Source organism: Ictidomys tridecemlineatus, unplaced genomic scaffold, assembly GCF_052094955.1.
Source record: "Ictidomys tridecemlineatus isolate mIctTri1 unplaced genomic scaffold, mIctTri1.hap1 Scaffold_113, whole genome shotgun sequence".
NCBI classification, from domain to species: Eukaryota; Metazoa; Chordata; class Mammalia; order Rodentia; family Sciuridae; genus Ictidomys; species Ictidomys tridecemlineatus.
In genome coordinates, this window is record NW_027521053.1 from 582662 (window position 1) to 592350 (window position 9689).

The 9689-nt window shown below is 34.9% G+C and overlaps 1 pseudogene; it reads left to right on the top strand.

Annotated features, from left to right (window-relative positions):
• LOC144372524 (growth factor receptor-bound protein 14-like) overlaps positions 1-9506 on the top strand; it is a 30851-nt pseudogene extending 21345 nt beyond the window's left edge.
• The last annotated feature ends 183 nt before the right edge of the window (positions 9507-9689 follow it).

Genomic DNA, 9689 nt, shown 5'->3' on the forward strand with positions numbered 1-9689 from the left:
TCCAGGTCGGAGCATCTCTCTGCATCATTGTCATCTGGGCCCAACTCTACCTGGGAAGATGCCTGAGGGTACAGTCCAAGGACCAGCATTTTCAGAAGCACTTAATGTGGATTTTAGATACATTGGCTTAAGGATCTTCTGCTTTAGATTCTATACTGGTCATAATTCAAACTTTTCTAGCATAGGTTTAGCGATAATTTATCCTTTATTTTTTGCCAGTATTTTTTTTCCAGAGCATATGGTGTCTTTTGCAACTGAAACCAATGGTGAAATATCACCAACACAAATTTTACAAGTAAATATATATTTTCATTAAAATATGTAAGAAATCACATAATAATGGAAAAATTTTAGGTCCTTATTAGGCATGCTCATATTTTGACATGTTGAATGTTTAATTTTTTTGAGGGGGGTGCAAAAAGCTAACCAACCAACCAAACAAAGAAACAAAGAACCAACCAAGCAAAAAGCAGGGTAAAGAATGCCCTAAATCAATACATCCTCCTAAAAATATTTTTCTTCCCACTTCTGGCCAGTTGTCAAATGATTTTAAACATTTTAAAATGTACGTTATGAAAGGAAACTTTAGAGTTTTGCTTTTTGATGTGTGTATAAGTTATGTTATTCTTTTGAAAAATCAAAATTCTCAGTAAATTGAAGACATTTTATCAATAGATACATAGTATTAGCATTCATAATAAACACCTTCAATTCTATTTGTGATAAAATACTTAGCAATTAAATGAATGGAGGGATATTCAGATATATTTGTTTCATATACCAACATCTGTAATAGCTGTGACAGAAATACTGGCATAGAATTGTAAGATATTCTTAGCTGAATCATGAATGTTGATTATCTAATTAAAAATCTCCTTACTTTTGTGTCTGTTAGATTCATTTCTTCCAAACTAGCAGTTATTTTGGGGGGGCATTTTCCTAATATATTGTCATTAAAATAAATGAACAGTTTATTTTAATTTTGATAGATTGGTAGATTTGGTATCAGAAGCTCTGCAGTTGTTTTTCACAGTTTAATGTTGAGCTATGTCTTCATAAGGATTGAAGTTAAGCTCTAGGCATTCCTGAACTCACTCAGTATTCTCTGGTATTTCATAAAGATCACTTTTAGTATTTCCAATACAATATGATTTTAATCTATTAGTCAGGCATATCTACCATAGATTTGTTTCCTGTGGGATTTTCAATATGAGCATGCTTTATTTTCATACTTCAGAATATTTTAGAAATATGATTAATCCCCAGATGTTTTTCTGAAGGCTGCTTCTATGCCACTGGGTTACACAGAGCCCCCCTGCATCTGAATGTTAGGGTAAATGACAACCTCAGGACTCCCAACTCTCAGCTCCCTGTAGGCTTCACCATTGTATTGTGATTCGGTGGTGGGGTGGAGGTTTTCTTCTATCTCCTTTCCCAAATTCTCCTCTAACATAGTTATATTGCTTTGATGCTAAATTATAAAACCAAGAAAAATTGTAGGCTTTGGAATTAGATAGTCCTGCATATGCCCCTGACCTCTTCTCTCTACTGAGGCAATGTCTTCCCTTTTTAAAAGGTTTCTTCTTTGTCTAGTGTGACCTCCATGACTCTCTTTTTGAAATTTAAATGGCAATATGTAAATCAATGGAAGGGTAACTGATGTGATACAGCAATCTGTATACGGGGCAAAATTGGGAGTTCATAACCCAATTGAATCAAACTGTGAAATATGATATATTAAGAACTATGTAATGTTTTGAATGACCAACAATAAAAAAAATTAATTGGTTTGGTTTAATAACTTGGAAAGCACTCAAACTAAAAAAACTACTTGCCTGTTTTACATGTCAATTAATTAATATCTGTAGCTGATTAAATTAAAAAAACATTTAGTAAATTATTTTAAAAATGTAAATATGTACTATTGGTCTTTCCCTGAATAGACTTTAAAAATAAAGTACAATTTTGTAGTTAATAATTTCTCTTAATTTCAGTTCTTCCATTTGTTTAGTCATAGGAATTTCTATTTTCTTCTTTTAATGAGACACTAATGCACTTCCAGTGTCTTACTAAGGACACTGAGCATGGCCATACACACAGAGTGACTCCCTTCCATTCTCCTTTCTGTGACCAATGTGTGCCCCCATCTCAGTTAATTACTGCTGTATAACCCAATCTTCCAAACCTTAATGGTTTAAAGGACCCACCTGCATTTTGCCAACCATTTTGAGGGGCAGGGATTTAAGAAGAGTTTGCTTCATCTCTTTGACTCAGTGGTTAGAGAAGATTCAAGGTCCCCTTCTAAGCTGTCCCTTTTACCACACATTCTGTGACACTCAACTCCTGTCCTCTCTTTCTCCTTCTGTGAGGCGTTTCATCTTCCAGAGTTTTTCCAGTTTCACTGGGCTTCTCACCCATGGGGATTTCCAGATAATCACATTTCCTGTGTGGAATCTGACTTGCAGAAGTCAAGTTGGTTTGAAAGCCATCAGGCTAGGATATATCTAGAACTGGCAAAGGGTTACTTCTACAATTTTATTTTGGTCCAAGCAGTGATAGGCTTACACTGATTCAGGGTGGAAGGAGAAACAAAATCCGACTTTTCATGGTTTAAAGCCAAGATGCAATTGCAGAAGGACACATGGGATGGGAAAAATGGTTGCAGTCCTCTTTGGAAAAAACCCAGCCTGCCATACTGCCCCATGACAGAACTATGGAAGATAAGAGGTTGTGTATTCTCATCAGCAAAGTGAAGTTGGCTCAAATTCTTGTCTTTAATAATAGAATCAGGATTGTAATCTTCTATGGTATAACACAAGGAAATCAATAGGTAAACCTGTCAACTCACACACACACACAAAAAAAAAAAACATGGGAAAGGATGAGAAGTATAGGACTTCAATCTATAGATGATATCCAGCTTTACAAATAGACAATCAACTAGTTTATAATTTTGATGTTTGATATTGATATTGTTCAGTTTTTCATACTTACATTTGATTGCTAAAAGGCTACAAAATCATTGTTTCCATAATATTAGGGGAGAGTCTAATTTTTTCTTCCGGATATTTCTAAGTTCAAGCACATATACTGAAATCCATGGCTTCTTACATGCAGAAGAACAGGGAAAGAAATCCTGGAAAAAATTTACATCCTTCTATGAAGATATGGTTTATATTTTTCTACTAAAGGAACATCAAAGGTAAATTAAGTATCTGTAACATGTTATGTAAGATTATTAGTTGTAAATTAAAACAGACTTTTTACTTTGTTATATTTATGATTTTATTACCTGATATCAGGAGGTGGTGACATTTTTTGTATTCTAAAGATTTATCATGATATGTTTAAAAATTGTTCAGTTTTATTTTAAACTAGTTTCTATACATCTTTGAGGATATCTGGATGCTCTTATTTCTGTATCACGTATGTTGTTAATTTTTCCCCACCCTGAATTTACTCCTTTCTCTCTATCCAAGACTGAAGGTTTTGAGGTCCAACATAGATTATACCTTTAATTTTCTCCCTGCACCTCCACCTTTTTTTCTTTCTTTTTGGAACTAAAGATTGGATGTTCAATGTTCAGTACCACTGAGCTATATCCACAGTCAGTTTCATATTTTGTTGTGGGGGATAGGGTCTTGCTAAGTTCTTAGGGTCTTGCTAAGTTGTTGAAGGTGGTCTTGAATTTGGAATTTTCCTGCCTCAGCCTCCCAAATTGCTGGGATTCCAGGAGTGTGACATTGGGCCCAGCTACAACTTTTCCACATATCCCAGTCATAAGACTGGTCTTGCTCACTTCTGACCTTCTCTTCATCAACATCAACAAAACAATTAGTACACCCATCTGAGTCCTTTATTACTATTTAGTTATTTTGTGTGTGCTGTTGTCTTTCCTTATGGAGATGATAAATTCCTAGAAGAATTTATGATGTTATGATCAGGGAATAATGGATGTGTTGGTTTGTTGGTATGTTAAACCTATACACACCATTACATAGGTATACATGTGGAGATAGTCACACCCATACATATGGTCTCTTAGACATGTGTATATTCCATAGCTTTTAGCACTGTCTATTCTATGTTTCTATGTATAGTCTATGACCACTAATAGTCTGTGGTTTATAAGTGTTGATATTTTGTGCAATCCATTGAGATTTTTCAAGTAATATTCCTTTGAAGATTTTCATAAGAGGGTATTTTAATTTTGTATTCATGAATTTGTTATTGTCAGTGACAACACTGTTCCTTCTTTATGAATGAACTTTCATTTCTCTGAAATAATTATACTTATAATTATTTGTGTTTGGCAATTTCCCCTGTTGCATTTCTAGGTATGTTGAAATAAGTCTGTTAAATCTTGCCTGATTGCCTGCATATACATGCAATCTGCAAACTCATATTCTTCTTTTGTGCTGGAGATGTTCATTTATTGTTTATTTGACAATTTTTCCCCATTCTCATCATTTGACCTTTTAAATTCTTAGTCTTGACCAGTTGTAACTCCAGGTATACCTTTGGCTTGTGGCTAACTCTAATCTCTGCCTTTGTCTTTACTTGGACTTCTCTTTAATTTTTTGTATCTCTTATAAGGATACTAGTTATGTTTAAAGCCCACCTGAATCATCTAGAATGATCTTATCTTGAGATCCTTATCTTAACCCCATCTCCAAAGACTATTTATTTTTTATTTTTTCCCCAAATAAGGTCCCATTCAAAGTTTCCAGGGTTAGGATATGGACATTTCTTTTGGGGCAGGAGAGCCACCATTCAACCCACCACAGAAAGCCATTGAAATAGCATTAACAAGGGAGAGAAATGGTCAAATGAGTATCTTAAGAAAATTAAGATAGGCACAGAGAGGAGTTTAAGATATCAAAAAGAGAAAGTGATAGAGGGAGAGAGAAAAACAGGGGTCAGAAATAGGGGAGGCAATGAGGAAATACTGGAGGAAAGAGGGAGAGAGAAATTGACCAGAGGTATGGATCATTAGAAGATCATTTCAGTAATCCAGAGTGGAGGTGGTGGAATCTGACTTGGAATGGACAGCATTGGGGAGAAGAGAGGAATGGCTACCATATTAAATGGCACATGGCCAGGCTGATATAAAAGAAGAGGAAGCAGTTAATAATCTTCTTAGAGAAATATTCCTGGAGAAAGAAATAAAGAAAGAAATAAAATCAATTAAAAAATCATTAGAAGTCACTCTCTAAGAAACAGTAATCTTAGTTCAAGAAGGATGAAGCCATTATTCTCTGATTATCTTTTCTTGGGCATTTTAAACTAGTTTACAAATTTTTACATTAAAATGTTAGAATGAATAACTGTCTACTTTTATTATTAAGGTTTTAAGCTCTATCTTAACCATTTCAATGAGGCTGCTCTTTTCCTAAATGTTTCTATTATATACAGTAACATAATAGGTATATTTTAAACAAATGTTTGCTGGGATTATCATTTTACTTTAAACTTATGAGAAAAAAAATGGCTTCTAGAGCTGGACCTGTAGCTCAGGGGAAGAGCACTTGCTTAACATGCATGAGGCACTGGGTCCAATCTACAGTATTGCAAAAGAGGAAGAAGGGAAGACTGAGAGAAATGGCTTCTCAATCCAGTCAATCATGTTTATGTCATTCTTACCCCAGTGATTCTTGCTGGAAGATGTGATAATGTCTCTTTAATTCCTATATTCTTACTTCTTCAACAGGTCTCTCATTAAAACCCACATCCCCTTTTATTTTCACTTTACTCTTCATTTTCTTTCCCTCCCACTCATTAAATATATAACAGAACAGGCCGTGTTCCTTCTACAAGATTCAGGGTCTGACATTTCTATCCATCAGTGCACAATATTCTTTTAATTAGCTCATGTTTCAGTCGATATATGGAAATGTCGTTATGTTCTCTGCCAAAGGAAAAATGTGAGGATGTTAGATCTCTTCAGTGATTGTGATACAAAATGTGTAGATTATCTAAAATCAAATATAACATTTTACCTGGCATGGAGGCTGTGTCCTGTCCTTCTCGAGGAGGAGGTTTGATTGATTTCACTTTGTAAAGATGTAACAGCTGTTTGGAAGTTAATAACCTCTACTGTAAATTATGGAGATGTGTCTGTCTTAAATTTGCAGAGAAATCTCTACCTATCTTTCCATCTCTTCCCTTATACCCTCACATACATGTTTAGGTTCTGCTAACCATGCCAACCCAGGCTTGTAGTGTTATGCCTTAAATAGAAGAACAAAAATTGGTCAAGACAAAAGACTCATCATGCTTCTTACTGCCTTCCAGTATTTCTCAAGTTTTGTTTTCCTTTAATTTGAATGATTGAGTTATATTGACTTCTACAGCATCACTGGACAGGGATTGTTTTATCCCATGTTCATATAAATCAGATATTTTATTATCAAATCAGTGTCTATCAAGGAATACACTTTTTAAAAAACATTACAGTAAGAGTACATTTTCCTTCTTTCCCCATTTTTCCATTAGCCCAATGCTAGATCTTTGTTATTTTCTTTTCTGTCTTATTCATCAATGGTCTTAAGATCTATGGTCATTCATTAGATTTAAGTGCTTAAGAACAGAGACATACAGATAAATTCTTGCTCTACTAGTTGTCATAGTTGAGAACGCCTATTGATAAATGACAATGAAATTTCTTTGTCTTTGGATAAGGTTGCTAATATTGCTGAATATTTTCTCTCATTCTGTGTGTGTGTGTGTGCGTACACCCACACACACACTGCTACTAAAATTTAGTGCATATGGGATCAGTGGGATGTTATTAAAATGCAGATATTGATTCACTGGGTCTGGGGTGGGTCCTGATATTTTGCATTTTCAAAAAGATCCTAGAGGATAAAGATTTTCCTGGTCTGAGACCATACTGCTAATGGCAAAGTTTTAGAGAACAGATGTATTTTGTCCAATTTTGATTATACATTGAACCTCAGAATTAAGTACTTCTCCAAGTTATTAACCTATCACAGAATAATATGACCCAGTGATTTCCCATGACCAGTTCTAAATCTCAGAGATTTCCCAGAGAAGAAATACCTGTTCATGTTTCCACTTTGCTTTGAAAATCAGACACAGTCCACTGCCAGATAATTTCCCTGAGCTCAGCCATACGAACTTCCTTCTTGTAAAGCAAGATAGTCACACAACCCTTCTGGTTGTTTCCTGCTGTGTATTACATAGTATACAACTATGAGGCGTGGTTGTAGTCTAATAAAGCAGGACACATAGTCCCCTTCACCTTTTTCCTAACTGCTGCAGAAGCTCAAATCAACCTTCTTACCTTTATGGAGATACCATAATTTGAAACCTGGATTAGGAAAATGTGTTCAAAAGTCATTGTTTCCTACCTTCTCTCTCTGAATCCTGAAAATGATGAATAAAGAGAATAGAGAGTTTAAAATAGAATGTGTGTGTGTGTATGCCTGCACATATGCATGTGTTACATTATAAAGAAATTGTCACTTGTCAATTTTAATAAAACTGTATCAAGTTCCTGATTATTTAAGGGTGTAGTGATATACGTTTTTTAAAAATTTCTTTTATTTTTGTGATATTATATTGAAATTGTATTTAGGTAATGTTTGCCCAAGGAATACATTATGTAACATTATGAACATACAAAAAGAAATGTTGTAAAACATGTATTCATTTCAACACTCCTGTGTATTTTTTAAGGAACCACGGCATTTGCAGTTTTTCAACGAATTTGGCACTAGTGATATTTATGTATCTCTGGCGGGCAAAAAAAAAAAAAAAACAAGAAACAGAGCACCAACTAACTATCGATTCTGCTTTAAGGTACAGGCTTAATATTTTGATAGATCAATAAAGCAAGCCTCAGCCTTTTAGGTAAGCTTGAGTTTCTTTTAATTTCTTGTAAAAAAGAGACAGCTTTCTCTTATATTTAGGAGAATTTTAGTGGCTTGTATTTCAACCAGTGTTACCTTCAAAATATGCATTAAAGATAAACAATATGCTGTGGCCCTTCTAGCCTAACAAAGCAGGAGGGCCCTGAGACCTGAAAATGCTCTGTGTAGAAGAAGAGCAGAGTAGGACGTGCTGGGTGACAGGAATTAGATCGCTTAAGGTAATCTCACTGGAAGCATGGGTTTCTATTAAATGCTGTGAGTACCATAAAAGTTTGAAAATATCTGTAGTTGAAAATGCAAAGAAGAGTGAATCCTAATATGAATCTTTGTGACTATATGAGAAAAAAGAAAAATAGCCACCACCAAATGCATGTATTTTTTAATTTAAAAAATAAACATTTATGGAGTAAAGTGGAATGGGCTAATACTTTATCTTTTGTTTATGAAGTAATATTCCGTTTCTAGAAATTCTCTGATTTTTATTTTTGCAAGAGTATTATATCCATAGCCAGTATAACTGAATGGATGTCTCTCATATACAACTTAGTCTACGTTTATACAACATTGATTACAATTCAGTGGGAAGTGTGTTTAAAACGTGTCTATCTGGATATGTTTCATGCAATTATTTTATGTTCCATTTAAGTGTTTTATAAATTACATTCTAGCTTAAGAATTACAACTTACTTCTAGTAGAACATCAAAAAATGTATAATTTTCCTATGAGCATATTTTTAAATCATCCACTTGGGTGTTAAATGAAAATTACAACTTCCATAAGCATAATTTGTTGATGAGCATTTGGAAATAAGTAAGAACCTTCTAAAGGCAGATACATGTAAAAAAGAGATATAGAACTGATTTCTTTCAGAATGTATTGAAAGCACATGTTTATTTAATTTATTTTGAAACTTTTTTTTTTGAGAATTTTTAATATTTATTTTTTAGCTCTCGGCAGACACAACATCTTTGTTGGTATGTGGTGCTGAGGATCGAACCCAGGCCGCACGCATGCCAGGCGAGCGCGCTACCGCTTGAGCCACATCCACAGCCCTATTTTGAAACTTACATGCCAGTAAATTTACACAACTTTACAGTTATAAAAGTAATCACTCATTTCCTTATAAAGACACTACTTTGATAATCACAATTGGGGTAAAAATCATTAAAAAAATGTTTTTTTTAAAGTAAAATACAGAGTATGTCTGTGCACTTTATTTACTATCATTTACTGCCAAAGTTGACAAAATATACAAATTACTATTTTTCTTAATCCTTTGTTTAAATTAGAAGTTTCAGCATTTACCCAGATATTCTTTATAATTTATGCCTGATTACTAATATAATTTATTAACTTATAGATTTCATATTCTATGCATATATGCTATTATTCACTTATTACCACATAAAGATTTAGATTATTAACAGTGTGTGTCCGCAATCAGGAACAGGACCCCCAGGGCCCTCTGTGCAAATATCCCAGTAGTGGGGTTTTTCTGGAACCACCCATTCCTGCAGAGCCAGGTCCAGGCTGACACAGACACGGCTAGAGGGCTGCCATGGGGCCCCCCTGTGGGGCATGTCTGGAAGGAGGCGTTACCCTGGTGTTGAGGTAGCAACCCCAGGAAATAACCACCACGTCATGTGGCTGGCTGGAGTGGCCCCAATCCCTCCTGCAGGTCACACAGAGACACAGCCGCACCCTTGGGCCAGAGCTGTAGAATTTGCACAGTCATCTTGGACCAGGAAAGCCAGAGATACATTTCTGGCAATGTGAGAGAGGCCTGGCAGTGC